General features: G+C 45.5%; 1 long non-coding RNA gene across 1 annotated transcript in view; it reads right to left on the reverse strand.

Annotated features, from left to right (window-relative positions):
* LOC134420129 (uncharacterized) overlaps nt 1-6857 on the reverse strand; it is a 95117-nt gene extending 88260 nt beyond the window's left edge. Inside the window, exon 1 of the long non-coding RNA XR_010028255.1 lies at nt 6709-6857. This is a non-coding gene — a long non-coding RNA (uncharacterized LOC134420129). The remainder of the gene's footprint in view (nt 1-6708) is intronic.
* Nucleotides 6858-26830: the final 19973 nt, after the last annotated feature.

A 26830-nucleotide genomic window follows, 5' to 3' on the forward strand; every position in this document is an offset into this window, starting at 1 on the left:
ACGCTATACTAGAGTGGGATGGGCTGAGTGAGGACCACTGCTCCCCGTCAAGAACTTTTTGAGATACAAGTCAGTGTCCTGTGTGCAGCAGACCTCACACAAGAAAGCCAGCTGAAACCAGCTAACAGGCTGCAATCAGGCACTTTAGGCAGCTTTGAAATAAAATGACCAAAACATCAAATATCCTTTTCCCTGGCTGCTGGAGTGAAGACAGAATCAAAATTACGATAGTAAACTTTTGCTTTTAGTGTTGAAGGATGAACTGACAAAAAACACTCAGTGCAAATCCAAATCCCAGTTTCCTCCTAAGGCTCCCCAAACATGTATTTCACCCACTGCTCACGCACACTCAAACTTAGAAAGCTGAAAACACTAACTTTGATATAGCATAGAAATCATTAATTACAGAAGGGCGACTAAGCTTCATATTTCAATTTCCACAACCCCATTTCTCTGTAGGCTCTGCAGCTATGATACACACATAACCTGAAGGAGATCTGTTTTTCCAAGTACAAGCAAACTGCCAGCAGTACGTGCTGCCCTTCATTATAAAAGTTAGTACCAAACCCTGTTACTTACACAGAGAATCATAGAACATTAAGGGTTGGAAGGGGACCTTAAGGATCATTTAGTCCCAACCTTCCTGCCATGGACAGGGACACCTCCCACTAGGCCAGGTTGCTCAAGGCTTTATACAACCTGGCATTGGACAATGCCAGGGATGGGGCATTCATAACCTTCCTGGGCAACCTGTTCCAGGAACTACCTACCTTCATAGTAAAGAACTTCTTCCTAATATCTATCCTTAATTTCCCCTCTGTGTTTGTGAATAATCTGACACTTGGAAATTAAGATCTTTAACACAGGATTCATATTTCCCATGAGACACTGTTTCAAGTGTCAGCAGTGCTCTGATAGATCACTTCTTCCTACCTACCAGAGGGCTGCACATTGTCCACAAAGCCCAGGTTTCAAACTTTTGGAAGGTTTATTCAAGAGCCTACACCACTGCCTATGTACCAGAAAGAGTGGGAAGGGCTGGTGACACTATTAGATCCCACATCTCTCTGATGGCTGGAAATTCAATTGCTGAGACATCTGGAAAAGGCAATTTGTGTCCTATTGCAAACAAAAGCAAAAAAGCCTTAAGGTTTTCATTACTTGATCCCACACATCATTCTGACTTTGGGCATTACGTAACCAGCCCCATCCATAGGGCTTTAGATCCCCTATCCAGAGCTCTGCCGACCATGATATTTCAGAGAAAGATAAGAGCTAAAAAACAGGAGATCAAATTCCCCAAGCTTGGAAAACTCCTTACTAGCAAGTAAGAATAAAGTTTGACATCCGTTCTATAGGGTGTGGCCCAACAGGACATAGCACTCTACCCCATGAAAAAAACCCTTCTTTCCTGAATATCCTCAAAGACACGGGTGAATGAAGGGATCCTTGTACCAAGAAGTAGTTGCTGACTTCACATATAATCTTATTGTTAAAAAAAATACACCAAACAAATAAAATTTCTTTTTTTTTTTTTTTTTCCTTTTAAAGCTGCAAGTGAAGCTCTCCTCTGCTGAGCTGCTCCTCTATTTGCACTACTCAAATACCTGCAACACCATCTCTCTTACCAAGATTAAACTCAGGGAACTGGCAGGGACTAGACAGCAGCTCTTTCACAGAAAAATAGTTCTGGAAAAGGTGTCTACGTCTTCCAAATATAGATAATTATATGGAACGTTCAAGTTGTCCCTCAGTCTGTTTCTGATCCACTGAAATGCACAAACCTCTTTAGATTTACTTCATAAACAGATAGTTTCTAACACCCTCATCATTTTGCTGACCTTCCCTCAGATTTTCTTTGCATATCAGCACTGATTCTACTAAGAGTTCAGAGATGGACTATGGTCCGTTCAACACAAACTTGACAGTTATAGGCAGGGGAAAAAAAGAAAAGAAAAAAGGAATATCAAGAAGATAGGAAGTTAATTTCTCTGAAGGCATAATACTTATATGACTATTTCCCAGTTGTGACAACAAATTCCCTTTCACAGTGTGGGTACAAGTTATCACCCACCATTCTCAGAACATTAGCAAGCAAATGTCTGGATTAACACATCTAGCTGGAACAGAAGGAACTGCATTATGAATTTCAAAGGTGAAGAAGAGCCCAGAACACCTGAGCACCACAAATGCACACAGCACACTGTACTTTGAGCACCAGCCACTGAGACTACATTGAGCTGAAGCACAGGAGGAGCCATAGTCTTACTTTAAAGTACCAAAACAAAATCCAGCATGATTTGTAACTCAGCAAGTAAAACACTAACTCCTAAGTTAAAGATAGGACAGAAAAACATGCAGGAAACAGTGTCTCCTACTGAGAAAAAAAACCTCTAGAAATAGTTCTTCAGAAATATGCATCTTCCTTTACTCACCATTTTAGCAAAAGTATGAAGGAGGAGAGCACTCTTTTAACATTTCACAAAACTTTAGAGAAAATCAGTGAATCTTTTAAAAACAAGCACTTACCTAGGACTTTTCCCAGAGCTGGTCTACTTCCTTCAGGCACCACACAGAAAACCACCTCACATTCTGCACCTTGTAGCAACGAAGCTCCTTTACAAATACCTGTCTTGCTCTCTGTAGACTTTTGTGATCCTAAAGTAGTGTTCCAATGGAAACAGCTGCAGAACTGAGGGAATGTTGGAGCTAACATGCCCTCACCCTCTTTTCTCCTTGGTTTTACCTTTGCTCTAAAAGATGCAAGTATTTGCAATGCTTGGTCTTTTGAGACTATTCACTTTTATTTTGCCTTAAAATTATACTTCCCTTTGTTACCTTTAATGCTCTATTTGCATGTTTCTTACTGTTTTCAGAACCATCTTAAGAGGCCTTGGAAGACAAGGCTAAATCCCATTTTTGCCTCCATGTAAATTATGTTATCTGTGGGGAAACCAAATTCAGCTTTTCTAGTAACAGCAGAGAGAACATATGAAGAAGGGATTTGGAGAAAGCTGGGTCTGACAAAACCTTTGTAATTAGTGTGGCTTGGGACTGAAGATAAGAAATAAGGCCTGTGTTGGGAGATGCAGGTGGGAAGCTGAAAGTACCTGAAATTTTGGCAGCTGGAAAGAAACCCAGGGGCTACAAGGGTCAGGGTGACCATGCCTTTCCAGAAAGGTCTTTCTCTGTCCCCCCAGATTTCCATTTCCCTAATCTCTGTGACTACTTTCCTTGATTCCATTCCTTTTCCTCCTATTCCCCCTCCTTGAGAAAAAAAACAGAAGTTCAAGGGGTATTATTTTGAAGTACTGGATATCAGCATTTGTACATCTTGCTGTCACCTCCTTCACATGCTTCCACCTCCTCATGGCAATGGTCAGTGCAAGGCAGGGATGGGGTTCCCATCTGGCTGGGGCAAGGCAGGCGGGTCCTTCTTGTGGACCACAAAACCACACACACAGCTTGGGCACTGCACCTGTGATGGTGAAAGCCGTGCTGAGCCAGAGAGAAAGGAGGGCAGAGAGAGCCAAATATGTCAGGGCTGCTGGGGATCAGCCGTGCCTCAGTGATGTTGGATTCTGCTCTCTATTAATAGGCCACCAGCTTCCTGCTCCTCCAAGAGTCAGAGATGCTTTGAAGTAAAATCAGCTTTTCCGGGGACTGATCAAAATAGAAACCCAAGCTGCCTAAATCTGCAATGGAAATTTCAATCAACATTAAGTTTTTAAATAAAATTTGGACTCTATTCTGGTTCAAAATGAATTGAATAAAGAAATCAGATACACAAATAAGGCTTTTGGTCAGCTTTTGCTTTACATTTGCTCTAATAAAACTTCCTGTAAAATGAGCATTAACTCTAGGAGATCCCAAGTCCTCACTTGTGTTGAGACACTGCCAAAGATGCCAGCAGTCAGCCCAAAGAAAACAAAGAATAACTAGAAATTTTGTACAGGTGGACACCCCATCCTCCCGTTCTGACAGCTCCCAGTCGGCCTCCCAAAGAGTTAACGCTCATGGGCCAATAAAGTGTGATTGATTCATCGATAGCGCTCTGCTGCTGCCTCGGGGAGAGGGAAGAAGCCATCTCCAGAGACAAGCGAGGCAATTGTTTGCTGTCCCCGGTGCCCGCGGCGTGCCCCGCGGTAACCCCTGCGCTCTGGAATACTCACGTTGGTTATTGCCGAGCGGGGTGCAGAGCTGTGCTTTCCCATGGCTGCCACTAATGACTTGCAGCTGTTGCTAATCCGTGCCTCTGATTTCCTTTGATTGCTGTGTGTATGGATGCCTGTGGTAAACAGGCATCTGCCAGGTGCCAGCACAATCAGGGGGGAAAATATAAAAAGTTCCCTGTTTCAAATTCAATGTGACATTGTGCTTGTCGAGAGGCAGCCGTTTAACTATTTAAGGGGAACAGTTTCCTGGGCTCTTCACTGGCCTCCTGGCTATGTAGGAGATTCTCATGCATTTTGGTGACAGCAATCTCCCAGCCCCAGCTGTAGGAAATAGCCATGGGGAGAAGCTGGTGTCTTCAGGAACTGTCCCAGCCATATAACACAGCCCGTGACACGCGAGTTTGGCTCTGCTATCCCAGAAAGCAGGGGCTCTCTGGCTCCACTCATTCCTCCCTCCTCAGGCACAGCATCCCAGAGCCTTAGAAGGACATTTGTTCCCATGTGAACCCTCAGGCTGACCTCAGCCTGCTGCCCCTTTCTCCTCAAAATTCTCTGCTCTTGCAATGTATTACACAGAAAGGCAGTGAAACATCTCAGCTCACAGTTCCAGGCTAAAAAGAGTGGAGCAGAGGCTTCCCACAACCCATTAGGAAAATGTATGCCTTGATGGAAGCCAAGGCTAATATTAAATTTTACAGAAGGAAGCACAGGGGTCTCGCAATAAGAAATGTCCCTGAAAGCGTTTCCCCAGCAGGGTGCTGTAGCCTGTTTCTAGCACTAATGTTTTGCCTCAGCCCCACAGCCCCTCCAAGCAATTTCTCTGGGCATTTCTGATTCCCCTCCTGTCACAGCAGCCAGCTGAAGATGCCACACAGCTGCTCCATGCCTCCATCCATCATCCTTCCTCCTGGTAGCAGGTAATTATTCCCAGCTGTTCATTACCCAAGACCATCACACCTGACCCATATTGTTTGCCTTTCATTTGCACCTCAGGTACAGAAAAGAAATACGGAAAGGAAAGCCTCAGAGAGGATCTGATTATGTGCCAGTGCCAGAGAAAGGGGTATCCTGCTCTCTCCAAAGCTGCTTTCATGGCTCCTTTCCTTGGGTTCCTGCTTACTTGTGCACCAGTGAACATTTAAGGGGCAACAATAAGTCAAAGGGGCAAGTCTACTGGAGTCCTCAGCACTGGCTCATTCTGGTATCCCTGGCTGCTCATCCTGCTCCCCTGCATGCTGTGTGCAGTCCTCAGGGTCAGGAGAGCGGAGCACAGCAAAGGATGCAATCCCTGTCCTCACAACAGTGCTGGAGAAAAGTCATGAATATTGAAATTTAGTGCAGTTTCTTTAAGTCTTGCTCCACTCTCTATTAGAAAGAAGGGGGAGCTCAGCTTAGGAGAGGCCAGTGATGTTGCACCTGAAAAGCCAGAGGGTACATGACTGCAAGAGTTATGTTCTCTGAGAGTCATAGCTGTGTGCTGGCATTTTAGACCTCCTTCCCAGTCAAAAAAAGAAGGCTGAAGATGAACCATGTATCCAAATGTGCACACACAATTTCTACAGCCAGAGCTGTTCACCTTGGCTACCAACTAACAGCTAAGATAACAACTAAGAGTTGACTCATACCACTATCATAGCTGATCCTGTCCTTTCAGTTTTGTGCAAAGTGCTAATTCTGGTTCCCTACAGATAGATGACTGAAATGGAAAGCTGGGCATCCTGCTCTCCTAAAACAAAGCAAATAAGGTGCCTTAGAAATCTAAGGTCTCTCAGTTAAAAATGATAGGGCTCAGAGAGCCAGGATAACAGAGGGAGTTGGTGAGAAGCTGATCGAGACGGAGAAAAGCCCTTTATCAGTGTGCCACAGTGCACAGCCCATAGGAGAGGTGGAGAATGGGGTTTTTGAGCAAGGGGGAAGTGAAGGGAAATGAGGGTTTTGAAAAAAGAGGCAGTCTTCTAGTTGTTTGACTGCTAGTGAGTTTAGGGTAACACAGCCTTGTCACCTGGGAGTTACCATCTGACTTCAGAGACAGCCAAGTTCTCTATCAGCCTTTTCTCCTCCATGAAATAACTTCAGCTTTTAGCTTTGGTCATTATGTCACATTTAGCTGATGTAGAAAAAGCACACCAATTTCAGTCACCGAACAAGAGAAAGTAAAAAAGCCCTCTAGCAAATATAATGCACATCCAAAAAGTTTTCTTTAGCTTAAAGACTGGGTGATTTTGGGCTTGGAGCTACACTGGCCCTCAAGACTTCTGCCAAGGAAGACTGCTCTGCCCCTTTTAATCAGCACTGACACTCCAGACTTCCTCTGGGCTGTAAAGCAAGGCTCTCCACACTCCCAGCTCGTGATGGGAAAAAGATGGACATTGGCAAAGAGCAGCAGGGTGAAGGTCGCAGCACCTCCCAATTAGCCTGTCAGCTCCCTTCAGAAAGTCACATATCCTTGTTCAGATGTGGCTGGGGACTCAAAGGGACAGGAAGGTTTTACATTTCACCACTGAGACTCCCAGAGGTTTTGCCAAGTACTTACCAAGTTATTTAGAAGGAAAACAAGAACTCGTCTGGGCTTCTCCTTTGTTTCAGTCCTGCTCTGGGATCAGGCACCTGAGCTGGCAGCTGCATCTCGTTCTAATGACACAAGAGAGAAGGGGACATTTATGCTGTCATCCCTGCTGGCATATCCTGTTTCTGTAAGTTCACATCTTGTAACTAGCCTAAGCCAGTCAGCGCTGTGTTTTTCAAGGAAAAGAAAAACATCTGAACTTTGGCATCAAACCCCTCTGGAAACTGGCCATTGCCTAGGACGTAACCAAGCCCTTCAGCTCAGCTTTCATTACAGCAAGAGTTCCCAGGAGAAAATGTACAGAGGTCCAACAGCAAGGGTTTCTGCAGCAGTAAAACACACAGACACACCACCAATCCCACTCAAAAGCCATTCACAGACCCACATATCTGTTATCAGCCTCCCCCCAGGCAAGGCAGGAGGGTGCCTGAGGACCAGCTGTGTGGCAGTGAGCAGGCTCTTCCAGGTATCCCTGTCAGTGTGGCAGCAGGCAACACAAAGAGCAGAGGGGGCCCAGGGTCCCAGCCCAAGCATGGTGCCAGTGATGCCAAAGAGAGGCACCCTGCCCCAAGGAAGGCCTGTAGGGTCCCTCCCCACGAGGGAAAGTTGAGATCAGACCAGACCCAGAGTCTAACCCTGCTTCCCCACATGGATTTGCAAGGCTACACACTCTGCCCCTTGAGCATTATTTAATCTCCAAGGTGCACTGGACAGCACCAGGTCCCAACAATGGCAGCAGCCACTTTTACAGCTCCAGCCTCCACAAAATAATAGAGTGGGGCAAGTGCCTCACAGTGGACGGATGCACTGCTCAGTTTGCCACTCTAATCTCTTCCCACCATACCTAGGAATGGTTATGAAGATAAAAGAGAGGCTGGAAACTGTTATTGTATCAAAGCAGATCTGCAGTACCCAGATTTTGTGTGGCTCTGTCGTATTCTCCTCTGCTGGCTCTCTATTTTTAAAATCTGAGCGACAAAAAATAAATTACTGTCGACCTGAGTGTGAAAAAGAATTTTCTTTTATACTGGAATCTTAACTTTATCTGATAATGAGACCCAAGTAATTTCCTTGAGTTTCAGCTGCAGCAAGTAATGAAACAGTGAAATCTTTCTTCACTGATTAACAGTATTAGGCTTCCAGGGAACTGAAGCAATTCTCCAGTCTCAGGGAACACGAGAAATTTGCAGGTAATCCTAACCTCATCCGTGTCCCCTCTGACTCCCCAGCTTCTGTCTCACTCAATATGTTAGATTGGCAGCAATGCAGCAGAACATAACTTCCCAAATCATTAAACTGATTTAAACCTCTTGGGGAGAAAAAGTTTATGGGATTTGTGTTGTTGTTTTCCAGGGTTTCAAATCCTTAAGGGACACATTTCAAGATTTTTTCGTAACTAGGAAAGGAGGCCTGCTTGCTCTCCCTTGTTATTTCTAGATGTGTCATCTCAGCTAAAGTACACAGAAACTCAAGGAGAGACTTTCCATTAACTTTGGTGGGCTCTCAAGCAGTGGGTTTGTGTCAAACACCAAGATGTCTTTTAATCCAGAAAGAAGTATATCTCCCTATAAACTTATGTCTGCGCTCAGGCTGTGATATGGATGCACATCTTAACCATATAAATTGCAATTTGATTATGTAATTATAAATTATTCACATTTTAATTCTATAAATTCCACATCTTCTCTTACAGGTTTTCTGATACATCAGCACGTTCGCCAAGCCTCAGCACTTGTACTTCACAGTGATCAATCATCAGCCAATCTCCAGTTTTCTCTCTGCAGCCAGGAGACCATGGGCAGTCACAGGCAGAAGCAGCCACTTTTTGGGAAGAAGTAAAAGTGCTGTAACAGAGACCAATTATGACAATAACCCATAGCTGTGTTACAGAAAGAGTAATCTAGAGTCTTTTTAGAGAAGATGTTTGGAAAATAGCTAGCCATTTTGGTGCCAAATGGCATATAAGCATCTGGCTTCCAAAGGACACTGAATATCTGTTCTCTGGCAGTAAGACACCTCTGCAAGTTTCACAGGCTAGCCATTAAAAAAAAAAAAGACACCCCAAAATTCCAAAATTTATCAATCACTAGGCTGCAACTAGTTCTTTTTCAGAGTTGAGAAAATGATGTGAGATGATGAAGCAGCAGATAAAACTTCCAGAAGGTTTTCCTTTATTTCCACGTGCTGTATCCTCCATGCTGGTGCTTGCAGCTCCTGGAGCCTGCACAGCGTATGGTAACTGAGGGTGACATTAATGCTCAACTCTGTGGCAACCACATGCCTGCCCACAACTGAAGTCAGTTGCACACACTCGTATATAAGCCTACTATTTGGGTATTAATTGAATAAGCTTTCAGAAATAGTTTAAGCAAATTAGTTCCTGATACATTGCACATCTTGAGCTTTCCATTTGTGGCCTTTCATTCATAAGCGATCATCCACAGAGTGAAAAGAAGCACACTTCACTCTAATTAGGGAGGAGCTAATTATCCTCCATCAATTAGATCCTACAACACTTATCTGTAAACAGTTGCTGGAAAGGTACATAACAGATTAGTGACTGAAGACCTAATTAATAAGGAATAATGAGCTCCTTCCTGCAGGAAATGTGCTCTCACTCCTTGAAAATGCCTAGTGATAAGAGCCATAAAACAGACCATAAACGTGGCAGGAGTCATTTTGTACATAAGAGTTTCCTCATTTTTACATCCAATGTGCAGCCTGTGCTTTCCCAGCCTCACTGCACAGCCATGCCACACCACTCTGCCTGCCACAACAGGGTCATGCAAATAAAGTGAAGGAAATGCTGGATTTCCCAGCTCTTACGCCTCATCTGCTATTTGTACTTCTTTTCATTAAATTAAATATGCGTATTTTCCTCTGCCTATTTATAGAAAAGCAGCAGTTTTGATTTTTTTTCCCTAACTGGCTTCACATGTGATTTTTTTCTGCTTACACCCAAACAGTTTTATGCTGCTTTGCTGCAGTCACTGCCAGTTATGAGTCCCCATTTCCACCTGTCACATAAATCCCTTTGATTTCTAGGTCTTGGCTCCTGGTGCAGTTGGATGCTGCTCTCCTGCTCGGTTTCCTCTTTCTTTTGCATCAGGATAGCTTACCATTCTGCTTTTGTTAACAGCAGTTTCAGTAACTGACAGTTCATTGCTCTCCAGGATTACCTTCCCAGAAGACACACATTTACCTGTTTCCCAGGCTTGTTGACATCTGCTTTTTGAAGTTTACTACTCTTTTTCTTCTCCTTTCACTCCCTTCTTTCCCCAGAACAGTGATTCTGTTGTTTCATGGCTGCTTTCACTCTAATTTCTTTCTAACTCTGGTTTATCTCCATCCATTCATCCCTTGCAGAGTCGAATTTTAAAACAGACACTGCTCTGATGTTTTCAATATTATAAAGTTGGAGCTTGGATCAACAGGGAAGTTATAAGTGATGCTCTGGTTTTATGCACCAAAGTGTCTCACTGAGATGTTTCTCTTACACTCTGTCCAGTGGAAGAAACTCATCAGGTTACAATAAAACCAAATAAACCTAGATTCCTTTAAAAGTTCTTAAATTTACCAGTATTCTGCTTAAAAATATCAGGTAATACATATTCTGCAGATAAATAAATTATATCAGTCAATGAAAAGTTCTATGAGTGTCCTACGAAAATTGTTCTGAGCCACATCAAACAAATGTCTAACTTTGAAGCCTTTGAAAAGATAGGGAAATAAATTATTCCTGAGGAATCACTGACTGAGGTTGCATAGAAATAAAATTAAGGGTGGGGGAATTAGAAAAGTTAAAAAGCAAACAACTCAAAAGGTCTCAAAAAACCCAGAAAATGCCCTCTTAGTGGCTGCCCTCTCCTGTTAAAGAATCTCCACTAGTGATTATAACAGCGCAGATGGACAAACATTTCTAAGACGGCCCTGGTCCCAGGCTGCTCCAGACTCCAGACCAAGAAGATTTTGTAAGAAAGCCTGGGTATGATCTGGCCGGGAGGGAAGCAGCAGCAACTTCAGGCTGTTCCTCCAGCACATACAGGCTTTACACACTTGAGCATTTTCCTGGAGTGTGTGTGTCCTGCACAGCCAGGAACAGGCAGAACTGAGCCATGGACAGTGATTTAATGCACACCAAAGCCAGATATACTGAAGCTGCAGGGTTTTGAGGAATGAACGCATGACAGTGCACTAAGAGTTTTCTGGAAAACAGAAACTGACCAGAAAAGATCAATATTAGAAAGCTGCAGAGGAAATGGAAAGAAAATTTGCTGCTCCTATACATAGCAATTTGTTTCTTCTGCTCAGGATGATGAGTAAGGCCTCAGCTGGAGCATGGTCAACAGGTTTGGGAATCACACTGAGGAAGATAAGGACTAATAGTAAATTATTTAGAGAGCCACAGAAACAATTAGGTCTCAATGGGATTACTTTATAAGAAAAAATTGTTTGAACAATGCCAATTTATTCAGAGAAGAGAGAACTGAGAGAAGTGGGATGTGTTTAAGAATTAAATGTTTTATCCAAGGAAATCTGTTTCACATACTGAAGACAAGAAACAGATGTCCAGCAGAACCACATTAGGGAGGGGAAAAAAACAGGTAAAACAATAGGTGTGGGATTAGTCTGACTAAACACAGGCATCTCTGCTGTAGGCATCTTGAGCTGAAGAAATCAACATCAGTGAAGGCTGTGAAGGTGAGACTCTTTTTGTCCTCAGTAGATGACTACAGTCAAATTCAGCTACACTGAACAGAGAGACCAAATGTTCATTGAGCATCACGGGAGCCAAGAGTGCTGGGTCAGCATACAGAGAGCAAGGGAAGTCTGGTTTCATGGAGGAGCTTCCATTCCAGTCAGAGACCAGAACTGTGACAAAGTCCGCTGAAACAAATACAGAGCAGCTGGAACTTCTTGGGACTCTCTCATAACTCATTCACCACTTAAAAGTAAAACTTATATTCAAAATACTTTCAAACCAAAAAAGTGCCCATGTGTGCCACAATGTACTTGAAGGCAGCATTTGACAAGTGTCTCACTAATAAATTCATAAGTAAACTTAATTCACTGTTAATATTTTTATATTTAATAATAATACACACAATACTTAGCTATAATATAAACAAGTAAAATAAGGTTTCAATGGGAATATGTTTGAGGGCTGTTACTAACTCAGCAAAACAGGGAGTCTTGGAATACAGACATTTTATCAACCAACTGCCTGCTTGGGTAGATCCTGCAGACATCAAATTCAACTCTAAGAAAGACATTCTGAGTAGGGCACAGATAAATCTAAATAAACCAGTACAACAAGCCCCTGGTGAATTTGGGGCAAATCCCTGTTGCAGATCAAATCCCCACACTCAGGGATTTTCTCTGTGTTTTCCAGGTCCCACAAGGCACAGCTGAAGCGCACCAGGGCTGAAAGAAGAATTTTTGCTCTGGACTCAGACGTGGCAGTTCCCCTCACCCAGGCGTTGTACCAAGCCACCCCAGAGAGCCCCTCTGCCACCAGAGCTGCTAAAGAGCCAGGACCAGGGTGATTGGCACTCTGGCCCCTTACAGCACTGTCCCAGCTGCTTCTGCAAGCATACATGGCTTGAAGGAGGTTCAAGAGATGAGTGATCTCTGACTCTATGCGTTACCTAAACAAATGCTAAATTCCAAAACATTTTTAATCCACATGAGGTTAAAATCTAGGCTTGCCAAACAATTTCCCTGGGCAAGGCCAGCTCCTTTTTCAACTACCCAGCTCAGCTACTGTCTGACAGAGCCCACAAGGGCAGCTCCCTTGGGACAGACAGGGATGACCTGAGATAAAGCTGATAAGTAGGACTGATTAGGATTACTGTGTAATGAATTTGTCCATCCTTACCTACCACAAGAACTGCTGGACAAACCTGATGGCAAACCACCGTTACTTTCCACCTCAAGGGCACTGGAAGCAAAGGCCAGAATCATTCGCATTTGTACGAAAGCAAGCATGCCTTCAGATGCAGAAAACCTCAGTGAAGAGGTTTTCATTAAACATTATTGTCCAGATAGAAGTACTGATTTTTTTAAAACATCTGCAAGGCATCATGACCCAGTGAAGAGATGACAGACAGTCTCTTGCCACCAAATCAAACCGAAAAGGGAATCTATGTGGATGCAGTTACACTCTAGCTGCTCTTCTCACCCCAGGAATGCTCCAGCTGGGAATGAAGAGATTGCAGTGTTAAAAACCAAGGTGATCAAATCTGTTTTATTTCTGCACGTATCCACCACTAGAAGCCCTTGCACATCTCCTCCTCTGGTGAAGGCTGCCCTCAGTTAAACCCCTGTGGCTGAGCACAACAAAAAATTACATATTTTTAAATCAAACTCTCTGCTTGAGGAGTTCCAGCCCAAATGACTGATAAGAGATTATGGCTGAAACTCTAGGCCTGTGATTTTTCCTGCCTTAGCATCCAACACTCAGCCTGGGGGCTTTAGGCTTGATACATAAACTTCAGCAATCTCACTTAGGCTTCTTGTCCAACTTATATCTTCTGGCATCCTTTCAAGACAAAGCCAGACCAGTTGTTTTTTTAATCCATCTATTTAATTCAAACAATATCAGAGGATTATACTTCACCCGTGTGCTTACATGTGTTCATCCAAACTCCAAAAGACATGCACATTTTTCTGCCTGCCATCCAAGTAACGAAAAGCACTTTCTCAGATGTTTTTCATCAGTTTTACAAGGAGTTCTGAGGTCCCAGTTTTGGTCCTCTGATGCAGCTGGCTGTGAAGTTGATCTGAATGTCAGCCATGTGCATGGTTCCTAGCATGAGGAAAGGCTGTGAATGGGACTTTGTACATAATATAATAATTCTCTTTTTCCTCTGCCTCAAATGTTACTTCACTGGAGTCAGAAATCTTCTGATTTGGTTCATTGAAGCCAGCTGGTCATTTCTGCACCCTCATATATATTGGGGGAAATAGAGGATAGAGGGCAAGAACTTGAGTGTGACCCCTGCCAGATCCTGCTTCCCTATCCTTATTCTAGCAGAAGGTAAAAAGTAACATAGAACAGCTCTGGAAATGTAAGGCACCGGAATCCTTTGCAAGGAAGATACTGCTACCATTAGGATTTTACATCACCAACATAAAAGTCTTATGAACTGTCATCTAATAAGTTTGGGGTATATACTGCTGCTCTTGCTATGCCCTGAGCCCAATTACTCATGGCTTTGTAACACCATGACTTTGGGAAAGATATTGCATCTTGATTTGGCAACTTAAAAGGATGGAGATTGCACCAACTATTCCAAGATTAACACTCCTAGTTACAAGCTGAGTCTGGTTTCCAGTCTGGACTTGCACTGTATGTGCTGGATAACGCTCCATGAGAGTCTTTTCCACTCATAGCTTGCCATTTTTGAACCTGTTGGGTACTACATGCCCAGGGTTTGGTATTTGTGGCTAAATTCCTCCAGATGGTCTCAGTGGGACAAGACAAAGAGCAAAATCCTTCCTGAGCAGTGACTCTTGGTCATGAAGCGTGACCAACTCTCCACTGCTGCAGAGGACACATCTATCCTGTACAATCAAAGTTCTATCCTGTACACCCAAAGTTCTATCCTGCCCCAAAATTAATGCCCAGATGTGGTGTGGCCAGCTGTTTCACAAAGCTGGCCCCCGGATGGCAGCAGCAAAGGAGGGATGCAGTGTCCATCTGGAGCTGGCTGTGCCCAGCAGCAACTCTGCTGCCCCCACGCTGCAGCCTCCTCAGCCACAAGCCCAAAAACTCACAGGTGCATCCCTCCTGCTGCTTACTGGGGAGCAGCTGGGGCAAAAAGGGGCTCATCAAACCCAGAGGGACCTTATTAGTTATTCAGTGCCATGGTACAGGCCCAGGAAGGGAAAGTTTGGCCTGTTTGCATGTGGCAGGTGGGGAAAGGGCATGTGCCTCACCTTGTGAAAGTCACTGCTCTGCTTTTTGTGCACCTTTCACACCTTAGTCTCATCCACACTCCTCCAGGAGCTTTTTGATTTTACCTCTGTCCAAATTTTTACCTCCCCAGTGATCAAAAAGGATAGCAAACCTATCACAGCAAAGACAGATTCACCTTCAGAGCAGGGAAGTACTTCACCACCATCCCCTCATGAGGCTGTCTGACCCACCAGCAGCCCCAGTTCACCTCTCACATCCCACCTGAGTGCACTGTCAGCTCCTCTGGGGTCACACACACATCACCTTCCTGTGTCCAAACTAACCTCCCCACTCCAATGAAGGGGACTGTCATCTCTAATTCCCTTGTAACAGTCTTTAAAACAGTACAGATGCATAAACACATTTTTTAGGCCATCACACATTTGTTCCCTTTTTAACAAGGGATCATTAACCTTGTTTTAAAAATACACAGGTTGGAGAGCAGTAGTTTGAGTGTTATATTCCTGTTTGGCTGCTTGCACTGCCCTTGGTGCCAGCAGTTTGCATTTTATCAAGGATTTAAGCTCTTCTGGGATGATGGCAAGGTTTTTTCTGATGGCTGAAAGCAAGGGTCACTCCAAGTAATTACTACAGCTGCCCCCAAAGACACCAGCAGCACCAGTGATTTATCACCGCTGGCACCATGGCTCCCCAAGATGCCAGGGAACAAAAAGGACTGAAGGAATGGGAATGAGCCACCTGTAGTATTTCTAGGCATCCTGCTTGCAGCAGCAGAAGACCTCTTGGTGGGTCTCCCTGCAAAGCTTCAGGCTGGGAGGAAGGCACAGAAAAAGGGGATAAAGGGGATAGAAGGAAAAGTCATTGTGCAATGTCCTGCTTCCATCACAGACCTTGCAAGAAGCTGTTTGGAGGGAGAGGGAAGAAGCCTGCTAGGTGATAACAGGATGCAAAGATGGTTCATGTCAAGGGTATTTAGAGACACAAGAGCAAGGTTAGAGTACCCAAAATATATTATACTGGGATGAATGAGCCACAGCAGCAGCAAACACAAAGGAGCTCCAGGAAGCTTTCTAAAAATGTTTCCAAGGTAAAAATATTATCTTCACCATGTTCTTATTTTGAAGCAGTAAAAGGACTCACAAGTTTTATAGTGAAATCTTGGCCTAATCGGAATTTATAGAAGCTTCATTAATTTCTGTAGAAAATACACAGATTTTCACCTGTAAGCTCAAGAACGTCCAGTTAGAAGATTAATTGCAGTCCTATTAATTTTCTAGATCTGGAAGGGTCAAGATTTATGTGATCCCTATAAACCATTTAAACAATCCATTAATGCCTTATTTCTCTGCTTTTCTAGGTCTGCCTTACATTTCTCCATGGGAAAAAATATTATGGGTCGTGGTCCATCATTATTAGGGGAGTCTGAAGCATTTGAAAGTACAAAAATAAATAAATTTTCCCCCTTTTTTTATTGAGTTAAACTTTGCTGATGAATCTGGAGTTATCTTGGGGGTTTCTTGCCCTGTCAGGGGCATTACCAGGGCACTGTTACAAGGAATGGGCACAACCAAGCAAAGACAGCCTGCTCCAATGCAGAGCCACAACGCTATGGAGGAAAAAACCCAGCTTTAATTTTTGCCTCAAATCTGGGAAGAAACCTTATACCCTTATTCAGTAACAAATATATTTCATGAGTAATAACCCACCACAGCCTGTCTCGGCGTGCCGGAGCTTCCCGCGGTTGTTTTGTAGGAGATGCAGGAGCCAGACACCAACCACGGTGTTTCGGGATTGTTTCCCCGCCGTTCGCCAGCGCAGCCACTCCGCTCGCAGCCCGGCGCCAGAACCGAGCATTTTTTGACATTTTTAGGTACCCATGAACGTCACTAGATGGCAGCAAGAAACTGCACTTGGCCACCCGATGGGCATCTGCCCACCTGAGTGCCCCCAGCTTCCCCTCACTTTGCCCGGTGTCACAGACATATTTTATGAAACATCCTTTTGCTAGGATCTTTTCTCCTGAGAAGCTTCAGCTTCTCCATGTTTTGCTGCTTTGGAATGTGATTTGGAGAATCGCTTACCCAGCATGTGAAATTGTTTTTACTTGATGACCAATGACAGCCACCTGTGTCAAGGCTGTGAGCAGTCACAATATTTTATTGTCATTCTTTTTCATTCCTTGCTAGCCTTCTGATGAAATCCTTTCTCTATTCTTTTGGTATAGTTATAATATATCATTTTCTTTTAATATAATATATATAATAAAATAATAAATCAGCCTTCTGAAACATGGAGTCGAGATTCTCGTCTCTTCCCTCATCCTGGGACCCCTGTGAACACCACCACAGCCCAGGAGTATTGATCCCTTTTACCCAGGACACCAGGGATACAGCTTGCTGCCCACCTCAGTCCACCAGCTTTACCAACCCAACACCATCCTTAACACACAATAAGATCACATGGATATAGCCTAAAACCTCACAAGTTTCACAACGCAGTTTCACCTTCCCAAGAAGCTGGAGGCATGTTCCCGTTCCCAAATTCTTTTCATGCCTTTTTTATCACACCTGCCTCACATCACCTCTTGCTTTCCCAAGAGTGAGTGAGTGAGTGTTGTACATCCAGGAGGCAGAGAGGGATCTGCTGGAAAAGGCCTCAGCCAGCTGCAGCCCCAGTCCATCCCAAATCAGGACCTCCAGCAGGAAATGCCCCCTCAGGAGGATCTTTCCTCCCCTGGCCACAGGTTTCTCTAGTGGATGATTTCTCAGGCTGTGCTTACAGCAGCAGGGGTCACACACACTTGGTGTCAGCAGAGTGCTCTGTGCTGTGCTTTCTGAAAACCTTCCTCAGTTACCAGATACCTGTCCTTGGCCTCCCATATCCCCCCACTATCTCTGTCTCTGCCCCTCTGACAGAGCAGTTTGCTCCCAAGGATACTTTGGAGCAGATTTTCAGAGTGTTCCCACACACACTCACTTCTCCTTCAGCTCTAAGGTTTGGGCTTCTTTCACCAATATCTCTTTTGCTTTATTTTCTATTAGAAAATTTATTTATTTTCTATTTGAAGATAAAGAAATGTTGGTGGAAGAAACCCAACTTTCTATAGAACTGTACTGATCTGCATGACAGAACTCTCTGCCTACCCCAGCTCATCCCTCTGTCCTGACATACCTAGAGATGCCCTCCTCACCTGCCTGATGGCATGGAAGGCCAGAGAAGAGGAAATAACTCGAATAAGCCATTGGATTTGCTTCATTCTCCTTTCAATACTCACTTAGAGGCCATGGACAGCTTCAGTCACACACCTGACCATTCATTTTGCATTTCCCCCCACCAAAATCCATGACAGCTCCTCTCACAGGGCAGAAGAGTCACTCATCTATCCTGCTTTTTGTCACCACATTGGTGCCTCCTATCCAGGGGTAGAAAGAGCAACATGGAATAGGATCTTTAAAATGCATGACAACAGGCTCAAACTCTTCTGTGGTACAAGAACTAGGAGCAAGGAGGCTGCTCACAGCTTTGCTTCCCCCAGCTTTATTTCCCACTCAGAGGCACCCAACTGTGCAGCTTCCCAAAATGTGCACCCCTCATAAGCCCCTGAAAGCAATGACAACTAGTGGCCACCTGGAGAGATTATTTTAAGGGACTTCCAGGGCTGCTCAAGGGAAGCTGAGGAGGATATACTGGGGTACATCATCTATCACACTCCATTTTTAACCTCATTCTTTAGGTGAAGATGACGGGACAGGATTGAGGTGACTTCTTTGTCTACAGCAGCTCAGTGTTTATGTTCATGCCACACAATATAAAACATATCCCCTGTATTTACCTCTGCAAGCTGCCTGACTCCTCCTGGGAGGGCCCAAACCTGACAGCCCCAGCCTTGAATCCCTCCTGAATCAGCCACAGAAGGTACAGAGGAGCACACACATTCCCCAGTCTCATATCCATAATAAGCACCTTTCAGCCCCCTACTGGCAGAAGGGCAGACCATGAGCACCTCTTACCAGAGAAAGGCTGAGACCTGACTGAAGCCAATGCTCCAGTTACAGTTCCCCTTTGACATCAGACACATTTAGCATCATGTGCACATAATCCCCCTTTTTCATCCTCTCCCCAACACCCAACCCCTGACACTTATTCCAGGCTCAAGGCAGCCCATATCTCATCTCTCCTCTGCAGCCTGCTCTGCCACAGGTGCCAGAGCTGGGACCTGCCCTGGCTGCCCTCTGCAGCCAGGACACACCTGGGCAGGGCTGGGTGTGAGCTGGGGTTCCATACTATTGTCTCCTTATAGGAAAAGTTTCAGACCTTCTTTGTGTTTCTCATGGGCATCTCCTCAGGATATTGACTAGTTCTTCTTCACAAAGGAGTCAACTGACTCCAGTTCCCTTCTTACCCAGCCACCCCACTCTTTTATGGCACTCTTCTTCTCATGGGTTACAGCTGTGGCCTGTTAAAGTCAGGCCTGTTCCTAATCTTTGATAACTGGCCAGCTGCAACTCCTTAGGCATAAGATTACTTTCTACACTATCTTTATTTTCTTATATTCTGTGCCCCTACAGGGAGGGGCAGCATGCCCCAGCTATCCCCAGTCCCATGACAGGGGGTGAGTGTGTGAGAGCTGACAGACCTGACAGGAACCTCAAAGAGTCAGAGGTCCTCTTGGCAGACCTGCACTTTGTGCCTTAAAGCTGCACAAACTTGGCCAGCTAAAGTGAGACCCTTTTCCTTCTTTGCTAACATTGCCCAGGTTCCTTCCTTCACGGCACTGGGTTTCTAAAGACCAGGGGAAAACATAGCAAAGTGAAAATAGGGAGTTCTTTCATACAGTCTATGTGTATGAAGAACTCTCCTTCCCTGTTAAGGCTGCTCTCCTCCTCTCTGCTAAAGCTGCTCCTTCAAAACACTCTCTGACCTTTGATGTCTCACCCAGATCCAGTTAGTCTGATGCTGCACCCATCACTCTGGCAGTGACTCTGTTCAGAGAGCCCCATTTCACTCAGAGGCTTCAATTTCACCCTCTCTCTCTCTTTTCCCAGCATTTATATTCCAACCTGCTGCAGCACTACCCCACTGATATTTGCTATCTGCAGCCAACCTTCAGCCTCACCAGCTTTCTATCCAACCCAACAGCAGTTCCAGGGAAAACCTCACAGGCAGCAGAAGGGAACCCTTGGAATTCCAGACCCTTCAGAGCCCATACCCAGAAGAAAATAAAGGCTTTAGCAAGAAAAGTATAACTGTGTTTACTGGTACCCACTCCAAGATAAAAGGCACTAATCTTCTAAAAGGCAAAGTGCTGGCTGTCATCATCAGCTGTATTTACCACCTGCTGGGAAGGTCACACCCTGGCCCTGCCACAGTGGCTGCTCCTGCGGTTCCAGAGCACTCATGCAGCTTTGGCTCTGAAACGACACTCAGCTGAAACCTCTGCATTAGTGCTCTGCTTTATCCTGTGGGCAGGGCGGGCAGCTGCCTGGCAGAGGGGCAAGAACATCACTGATTTCCCTTAACCCTACCCCTTGCCATTGCCTCGGGTCACACCTGATGAAAGGGGAAGAAGCAGCAAAGTCCCTAGAAAGCCCTTCGGTACACAGAAGAAACCCAGGTTGTTCCCAGACTGGTAAAGGCTCTGTTCCTGCAAGTACTAGTGAAATTTTCCATACAGAGAAGTGTCTGAAGCATTTCAGAGACATCCTTTAACTTCCATGAAAAGCAACACTGTTTTACTCCCACAAAGCCTCACACATCACAGCTGAAGCACACAGCAATCCATGGTAAACCTCTTATCCCAGTTAATGGGAAGTTGCATCATCCCAGCCACACAAACCATGTTTGGATGTGTCAGATGTTGTGGCATTTGGAGAACATAACCTACTTCCTCTGGCTGAATTTTCTCTTATTTCCAGAGAATCAACCACTGCAGCGCAGCCAGGCAGGGGAGCAGAGCTTGCACTCAGCTGTGCTGCGAGTCAGTGTTTAACCTTCCCACTGCTGCAAAGGGGAAATTGCTGTCTGTGGATCCTTGTAGGGCCAAACCTCACCAGTTTATTCCATTTCTATTCCCACCCTTGCTAGAGGTCAGATAAGATAAATGGACACCATCTGGCAGCTTCCATGGCCCCATCCCTTCCGGCCCCTCTCTTCCCAGATTTTGGGAGCTGACACTTGCTCAGTTAGGAGCCATGAGTGCCCCATTATCTAGTCAGCAAGCACACACAGGCATGATTCAATTTCCTCTGCACCCCTTCCAAGACCCTTGTTGTCACTGTAGAGCCCCCAGGCTTGGCCCAGCTGTGGCAGAGTGTGTGACCGTGGTGAATCCACACCTCTGAGAAAAAGGGTATCCTGCTTTCTGGAGCAGGAATGTGGCTCTGCAGTGTCTTGGCTTCACCCATCCTCAAGGCCATACAAGGAAGATCTGTGGGGGAAGTGGGGGAGGAGAACAGGGAGGGACAAGGACATAAACACAGCTTCCCACTATTGCTCAAGGATGCTCAAGTCAGGTGCCTCCAAGAGTTATGCAGCAGAGCCCCATCAGCAGGGTCAAGTCAAAGATGTGCCCACCTGAAGCCCTAATATAGGCAAAAATTCCCACAAACACGCTGGAGAAGATTAGGCACCGGTGTCTAAGATGCCAGATCAGGGCTCTGTACCACCCCAGTGCTGGATCCACTAGGCAAAAGGCATGATCTCACAGTACATCCCATGACAGCAGGGCAGAAGGGTCCCCACATGTCCCCCTCTGTGGGTAGCTGTACCTCTCTTATGCCCTGTGGAGCCAACACCAGCTCAGCAACACATGCAGATCTCCATGGGGTCATTCTTGCTGTGGTGTCCATCAATGTGCCAGTCTCTGAGCTACCACTTCGAGAAACCCAAATTCCAGACCCTCAACACCCACCTCCAACATCACTTTTGACTCCTCCAGGAGCATAAAGTCTGACAGTGTGCCCACATCAACTATTTCCCAGCAGTGACTGGGCAACATTAAAGGAAAAAACAGTTAAATCAGTCCGTGAAATCAGCTGGCAAGAATCCCACACTGGTTTTTCGCCTTTGAGTCAGGCAATTATTGTAACCTGCTTTTTGTTTCCTGGCCCATGTTTTGCCTGTTCACCCACGTAATCCCTCACTCGCAAGTTGTTTCCCTGCCATGGCACAAGCAGGAGATCCAGAGCAAGGAGCACAGCCAGCTACTGATGCCCCTGCACAGCTTTTCAGGCAGCTCCCTTGCTTCCTGGGAACAGAGATGATGTAGCACAACATAGCCACATTCCAATGGTGGCTATGAGGGACAAGGGAAACTTCAGAAGTGCAAGACAAATCTCTCTGGCACCCATCACTGTTTGCCTCTCGCTCTCCTTCTCCCTTCCCACCCTCACTTTCTCCTCTGCACAAAGTCACTGGTGAGCAGTCGCTGTTCCTGCTCCTCTCTCACACATCACCTGCACTGTGCTCCTCAGGGATGCCAGCAAGGTGGTGAGCTGGGTTTTACCTCAGGGCATTTGACTCTCAGTGTTCCTGCTTAGCCCAGAGATGCACTGAATGGATTTACAGAGGGTACCACAACAGTAAATGGCAGAATCCTACCTCCAAGGCAGTATTTGGCTTTTCTTCCTCCTCTCTCTTTCCCACTTTGGACTTGTACATTTTTCCCCCACTGTTTTCCCAAAGATGTAAGTGAAGCACAAATGATACTGCATGAAACAGTGCAAATGGTTTCTAGTTAAACCCTGTTTAAAAATAAATGGCATCTTTGCTTTTAGTACATTAGCATCCATTTTTTAAAACAAATCTTGGGGAGGAAGCTATTATACTTTGTGTGATGCAGTCCACAGAGCATAAAGGAGTCTCTTCTTCATCTGTCCTGCCAGGCCACGGGAATGCTGGAGCCCAGCAGCAATCCCAGCAGGTCCACATCAGTGCCAGCTTTACAGGAAGCTTTGGATGTGCAAAATCCCATAACAAGAGGCAGAGGGCACATCTTCAGCCAAAATCACTGTCATTTCAAAGAATGAACCAAGGCTAAGGGAGACAAGGATGATGGTGACACATGATTTGCAAAGAACAAAATAACTTCATCTTCCCCCAGAAAACGCCTCCATCCTCCCCCAGAAAAGCAATATCCTGCATAGTTTGAGTGCCTCATCATCCCTGGACTTCTGCAGGCCTCAGCCAGCCAGGTATTTTAGTTTCACATGCACTGGAGCCCAACCATGTTTGGGAAGAAACTGGTCACTTCAGGTGTCCCAAGATCACCATGTGCATATAAATATATAGCTAGATAATGGCAATTATATCAAATTATATGATAGTATAATGATAACTTATGGGTAATGGGGCTCATAATAACACCTCCACAAGCAATCCTGGTTGTCACTGGTGCTTATCCTTTCGGCATGACCTCAGTTTAATGACAACTGCAGACATGGACTGACACCAAACCCTGGCTCTGAGAGGGACTCGCCTTCCCAGAGGAGTGGGAGCAGGATTACTGAGCACCTTGCTGCTCCTGTACAGATGAACCTGGGGGAGAAGAGGTGAGCAGCAGACACTGCCCTGCCAGGGTGTGGTGTGGGGCACATGCTTCCCTCCAGGCCACCATCACAGCCTGTGCCAGAGAAGCCCCTCTCTGTAGATACTTATAGCTGTAACATCCCTTATCCCAGCCTGCACGGGCTCCAGGGGCTGCTGGAGTCACTCAGGACCAAAGGCGTTCACTTAGAAAAGCCACCAGTCTAGTTAAAATCAAATCTCTCCTTGATTACTAGAAGGCTGGGTCTCCCCATGCCTCAGTAACACCCAAAATACATGGATCAGGAGACACAAGGTGCTTGGGAAAAGAAGAGGGCACCACCCTCCATTCCCTTGGGTGGTGTCAGCAACAGATGAGGCTGCTGGAGGGAGGCTGGCATGCAATCCCACCAGTCTCCATGCCCACTGCCATCCAGGGTTTGTCTCCTGCAGAGCTGTCAGCCCACAAAAGTTCATACACAGGCACAAACTTGGCACAGAACACACTGGCAGCAATGGGACACACATACACATATAACACTAAGCACAACCACAAGCCCAGGCCTGGCACCATCAAAACCCAAGCCACAGCTGGGAAGAGAGACCAAAATCCTTAGAGGGATAATGAACAACCAGAAGCTTAGAATTAGGGGCTTGCTTTTAATTAACAAAGAAGAACATGGTTGATTTTTGCTGAATTACCCCCTGTTGTTTTCATACATGCTCTTTTCTTTGAATTCTTTTATTGATCCCATATGCCTCAACACTGGCAGCTGAACCAAGTCATCTTACAAAAATTAACAAAAATAATGTAGTCTTGTATATTACTCCCATGATTTGTTCTCCAACACAGGCATTTGCCTTTCCCTACTTTGAAAGGGTTTTTCTGTCTCTGCAGTCAGGTTTTTCCCCTGCAATATTCACCTCCAGAGGGATTTGGAGGGGCTCATAGGAAGGGTCTTGCCACACCAGGAGCTAGCTGCCAGGAATCAAAAGTGAGCAGAGCCCTGGAAGGCAGGAGAGACACTGGGGCAGCAGCATTCAGGTATCCCCTGGGTCTCCAAACCTGCCTCCTCTTCCAGGCTCTTCACATGCCCTGTTCAGGTCCCAAGCTGGGATTCAGGACATTGGACAAAAATCTTCCACAACCATTCCCATTCCCCTTGTGTTTCCTCTATAAACAGGTCTCACCTTAAGTGCACAGATAGTTTTATTGGCTCATCTAAGATGGGATTAGGGTATTGTTTTAGGAAGTTAACTCTTACATGGAGAAGAGAGGTGAAAGGACCAAATTCATAACAAAACTCTCCCTTCATCTCGCTACAGTAGGACCCTGTCCAAGCTCCCTACAAGTGATAAAGAGGTCACAGCCAAGCTCTGTGCAGCAGCACAGCCCTGTAAGGAGACACATTTGCCACCTCTCACAGCACTCAGGCAGAGAGATCCTCTGGAGTGGCTGTACCGGGCACAATTCAAATAAACACAAAACAGCATGAACAGCTGTGCCACTTGTCTGCAGGGAACAGGCAGAAAGAAAACCCACAAGCACCACAGTCTATATGAGGGATGGGACATTATGGGAAATCGCTCATCTTCATAAATAGGATTAATAAGTGGGTCATAGTTACAGGCTGAACTTTAACCAGGACACCTTTGGCTAACTAGTGAAGTGTCTTTTCCTCCAAAAGCTATCTGCAATACAGACTGAAGCCTTTAATTAAACTACCACCATACCAAATGTTATACATTTGGTGCAAGAGAGAAGAGGAAAGTTTTCTTACAGCCACCCCAAACCTCCACTCTGTCTACCAGACTTCTCCTGTGGCCAAGAGCCCTAGACCACACATAGGAGTGATGTGAAGGCAACATAGCTCAGAGGTGGTAGGAATGAGTGTAAAACCCAGCCAGCCCACCACTACCAGAAGCACTCTTCTGGTTTCTGAGCCACCACAGATTTATCAGGCCCTGCTGCACTTTCTCACCCAGCCAAGAGGGACTCGGGTCTGGCTGCAGCCCAGAACATCCCTGTTACCACTGTGAAACCACTGCCCCTGAGGAGCCACAAACTGCTCCCCGCGGAACCTCGTAATGACACAGGCTGGAGGCCCCAGGGCATGTCACATTTTAGTTGTTTGTAGTCATAGCCTGAGCAAAGCCAGAAGTCTCCTATCCATTCTGATTGTGTTTTTAAAATGACACTACCTCATTTGGTGCCGCTGGCACTACAACACTGCTCCCTCCAGCTGACTTTGGTAGCAGACATGCCACAAGGCTTCTCCAGCTGAAAGATCGTCAGGAACACCATCCCTTCCAGGCAACATATAGGTCAGAAAAACTGAACACAGAGTAGCAGAAAACAGATTAATTCCCCTCTCCTGGCAAGGCTGAGGGCAGAAGCACAGAACTTCATCAAGCTTCAGTGTCCCAGGGAGTCAGATATCAATCCCTTGATCTATCCCCATGGCATATCTGACTGTACACTCTGACTGGGATCCCAGGGAGAAAAACCTCCAAATGGGAGCAGGTACAGTTAGAAAAAAACTCAAATCTTTCTGAAGAGACATTCAGCTGAGCAGTGCTCAAGGTCCTGAACTACCCCCTCTGCTATCCAGAGTGCTGCTTGTGGGCCCTTCCACAGGGCACTACCTGGAATCCTCTTCCTATGGCGTGACCCTCAGGCCCCCATCCCACAAAATGATTAGGGTTGTAAGGTCCTTGAGGTCATCTAGTTCCAACCCCTTACCACAGGCAGGGACAACTTCCAGGGGACCAAGTTGCTCAAAGTCTTACCTAGCCCAGTTGAACACTTCCAGGGATAGAGCACCCACAACTTCTCTGGGCAACCCAACCAAGCAATGTTGGGCTGTTCAGACACACTCACATGGGTCAATCCAACAGCTGCCAGAGCAGCTTCCCCACTAGCTATGGTGCCCAGGATGAGCAGGAGCTACTAGAAGCAGTAGAAGCAGCAGTAGTCTCTTACCTCTCATACCTGGGAACCACACACACTACAACAGGCACCTGCGCCCACCTGGGCTTAAATATAAGTTTTTTAGCCAAGACCCAGGAAAACACAATTACCTAGGTTTCTCAAAGTCTGAGCTCTTGACACTGGCATGGATCTCAAGAAGGTGAGACTGTGAAATTACTGACTATGCTTGATAATGGATTATGCTAAGAAAGGGTCGGCATAAGGAAGGATTTTTCATTTCTTCGCTACATGGTAGTATCAAGGAAAAAGTGCTGGGGTGCTCTTGCTCAGAGGCTTCATCCCTCTGCAGACACTTTTTGTAACCTCATTTTGAGAAATCTGAGATCCTGCAATTTTCCCCTTTTTGATAAAACACGAGCACATCTTCAGGCAGGTGTGAGCACAAGACTTGCTTAAGAGCTCTGACACAGTTATTCCAGCATCCTGCTGAATTTTAAAGTGCGCCTATTGCTACATGCACTGTTCTCTAGCTCAGATTAGGGAAAGGAATGACAAGAAAGAATTTAGGTTTTTTTTTTAAAGCGTTGTCATCTTATTGCCAAAGTTCCATATCTTCTTGGTGATTTCTCGTGGACAGCTCTTCACAGCCCAGCCAACAAACTCCAACTCTCTCCTCACCCACCTAACCCACTCTTTTATAGCACTCATCCTTA

Source organism: Melospiza melodia, chromosome 1 (genome assembly GCF_035770615.1).
Source record: "Melospiza melodia melodia isolate bMelMel2 chromosome 1, bMelMel2.pri, whole genome shotgun sequence".
Lineage (NCBI taxonomy): Eukaryota > Metazoa > Chordata > Aves > Passeriformes > Passerellidae > Melospiza > Melospiza melodia.